This window comes from Megachile rotundata, chromosome 6 (assembly GCF_050947335.1).
Source record: "Megachile rotundata isolate GNS110a chromosome 6, iyMegRotu1, whole genome shotgun sequence".
Lineage (NCBI taxonomy): Eukaryota > Metazoa > Arthropoda > Insecta > Hymenoptera > Megachilidae > Megachile > Megachile rotundata.
In genome coordinates, this window is record NC_134988.1 from 4,169,069 (window position 1) to 4,172,735 (window position 3,667).

The following is a 3,667-nucleotide window of genomic DNA, read 5'->3' on the forward strand; positions in this document are numbered from 1 at the left end:
CACCTCCGCCTGGTATTTCCAGGGGATTACACCCGCCAGAACCATCGCCGACTCCCAGGAGATCGTGCGGTACCCCATAACCACCCCGGTCGCCAGCCGCCGCTCCACAAGCCGCAAAACAGTCTGCGCGCAACGGCTGACGCCCAGATCGGCAGCCCAAACTGGGGCGCCGTACAAGGCCCTACTTCGCACGACCCCCATGTAAAGCCGGCGAACCTTCTCACTCGATCCCCTCAGGTTGGGTAAAAGACGCGCCAACGCGTCTGCCACGCGGCCCAACCTGGGAGCCAGAGCGTCGAAGTGGCCATTGAAACTCCAGCGGCTGTCCAGTCGGAGCCCGAGGTAACGCATCTCGGACCCAATCTGGACCTCGACCTCGTTAACCCGGATCAGAGCTCCAGCCGGAGGTTTCCCCCCACGTGTGCGGCAAAAGGCCATCACCTCCGTTTTGTGGGGAGCCACCTCTAGCCCGAGCCCCCGGATGGCTGAAACAACCACCGAGGCTCCCAACTCGGCGAGGCGGCTGGTCCCGCCCCAGCCGAGCCCCGTTATCAAGACGTGCGTATCGTCTGCGAAGCACGTAAGGTGTAATCCCGGTGGCAACGGGGCCGACAAGGCGGGGTCGTACTCCAAGATCCACAAGAACGGCCCCAGACCCGATCCCTGAGGTAAGCCCCGCCTTACTTCCCATGATCTTTCCGTACCGAACCGATCGACACAATGTATGGACCTCTCGCGGAGATAGTCCCCGATGATCCCCGTTATTTCCGGAGGCACCCGGAGCCTGTCCAATCCGTTTATTATAACTCAGTGGGGCAGGGCATTAAACGCGTTGACGATATCGAGCGATATCCCGATCGCTACCCCGCCCCTGGACGTGGCCGACTCTGCTATTCTGCGGACCCTCTGTACCGCGTCTACCGTGCTACGTCCTCTGCGGAAACCAAATTGACAGTCGACCACGTCCGGACCATCTCCGGAGAAGTGCGCCACCAACCTATTTGCGATTACGCGCTCGAATATTTTTCCTACCACGTCGAGTAGGACGACCGGCCGGTACGACCCCGGTTCCGCTTCGGGCTTTCCCTCCTTCTTTAAAAGAACCAGCCGCCCCGCCTTCCATATTGATGGGAACTTACTTTCCCTGAGGCAGGCGCTGAAGAGGCCGGCTAACCTCTGACCCAGATAAGGGAGTACCAAGGCCCAGATCCGGCCCGGTATGCCGTCAGGTCCCGGAGCTTTATGCCGAGCACTTGTCCGTCTGACGGCATCGACGAGTTCCCCCTCGGAGACCCCCATATCGTCGGTCCACTGAAGGTGGGCCGGCGACGCGGAGCGCATCAAGGGACTATCATCCCGTGGAAACAGAGTTTCCACGACACGCCCCAGTGTCTGGGGGTCGAGTCTCTATGTTATGGGGGGGGGGGGGGGGGGCACTTGTAAGGGCGCCCCCACCGATCCCGCTCCATAGAGCCGCGAAACTCTTGTCCCAGGATCGGTCCTTGGACTCCTTGATGGCTGTCTGTAGAGCGACCACCGCATCTCGATAGTCGCTCCATAGCTCTTGCTCCGCCGCGGGGTTGCGGTTACGCCTCCGCCCGGCACGCTGGTATCGGCGGCGCCTCGGGAGACGCGCCTCGCGAAGCGAAGCGATCTCCGGCGTCCACCAATACGCGCCCCGGCGGGGGCGAGAAGTGGCCCGGGGCATCCCCACACTGCAAATATCTTGCGCGGTGTCCCGGAACCACCTAGCCTCACCTTCGACGTCCGCGTCTGGCCGGAGAAGTCGGCCAGCTAGCCGCGACGGCAGCAGCCACTAATATATCTTTGTCCAGCCTCTTCAGCGCTCACCTCGCTCAGGGTCTCCACCTCCTCCACCACCCGCCAGCTCGTGATGGTGCGCGCAACCGCAGAGGAAGCCCACGTGAGATCCACAATGGACTTCCCCTGGGGAGGCACGCACGTGCTCACTGAGCCCCTGTTTAAAAGCAGGAGCTCTCGTGCCGCCGCCCAATCTAGGGCCGCCTCGCCCCTCGCGTCGGTACCCGGGGACCCCCACTGCCTGGCCTTGGCATTGAAGTCCCCGAGGACCAACGTGACAACGCAACACTATCTGTCCCACCCTATCGAGCATCTCCTCAAATTCTGCGAGGGGCCAACGAGGCGGGGCATAAACGTCCACCACCACCAAATCCCGCCACCGAACCGCGACGGCTCCCCTCCCTGCTGCGATTTTGGAGCAAGGCGGGTAGCCGGGCTGCCCACGATATATCACTGCGACCGTCGCATCGCGGCCCTCCCCATCCGCGAACCAATTCGCATCTTCGGGCACGCGGTGCGGCTCCGAAACTACCCCCAATCCGCAACCCCACTCGGCGAGGGTATGGTGCAGGAGGTCCTGCGCCCTCGCCGAGTGGTTCACATTGGCCTGGATTAAGGGGCTCAGTGGCCCCATCACGTCGCAGCATCCTCCACCACCTCCATGGTGTCTCCTTCATTTTGGGGTGGTTGTTGCTCCTTCTCCTTCTCCTCTTCGGGCTGCGCCTGTGATTTCTTCTTTGGCTCTGGGGCGCAGCCCGCCGCTCCCAACTTGTGCGAGTAGGGTCTGCCCAGGTCGCTGCACAGAGGGCACTTGAGCTTATTGGTGCAGCTCGCGGCCTTGTGGACCTCTGCTCCGCAGGTGTAGCAGCGACCCGAGCGGTCCTCCTTCTCCGTGCACTTTCTCGCCGTGTGGCCCTTGTGCAGACAGCGGAAACACCTTAGCGAGCGGGCCTCCAGGATCTCTATCCTTGCGGAAGACCACCCGACTCGCACTCTCCTTGCCGCCTCAATCTTCTGCAGGGCGGTGAGTGGGTAGCGTGCCCATAACGTCCCCATTCCATTTGCGATTTGCCTGATTTCGCCAACCTTCATGTCGCTGGCCTGGCATTCTCCCGATTTTGCTAGAGCCTCGGCTACATCCTTGGGCGTAATTGACTCGTCAAGGCCCACCAGTCTCAGTTCACCTGTTTTTACTGGACAGGCCACCCTGACCTGTCCGTCGGTGAACGTCCGTTGGAGCTTGTCGGCCAATTCAGTTGCCTTTCTCCGGCTTTCCTCTCCTGGGAGACCGATTACGATCCCTCCTGTGATCGCCTTCCTGACTTTGATGTCCTGAATCCCCATCTGGGCCAGGTCCACCGCTTGTCTAGCTTTTAACAAGATCTCGGCGTAGGTCACTTTCGCCCCTTGCGCTACCGTCAGCGTGACCGCGGCCATCCTAGGTGGCCTCAGCGCCGTCACCCTCTTCTGGGGGGCGTTGCTCTTCGGCGTCGCCTGCGTCTTCCTCTTCGCAGCCTGTTGGCTGCCAGCTCCTGCCTTGGTTTTAGGCTGCTCCGCCTTCTTGGCTTCTCTCCTCGCCTTCCTGCCCACCACCGTCGACCACATCTCCGTGGTGGATGGCTGGGCTGGTGGTGGTGGTGGGGGAGTAGGGTTGGCCGGGCCCTTCTTGACTTCCACCTGGTTGCCTCCCTTCCTGGAGGCCGAGGCAGCCCTGGAAGGCGCTTTCGGCTGAGTCTCTTTCTCTCCTCTATCGGCAGGCTTCTTCTTATCCCTGCCCCTGACCTCTTCCGTCAGGTCCTCCACCTTCTTTTTAAGGAGGGACACGAGTGTCTCCAACCCTGCTGGA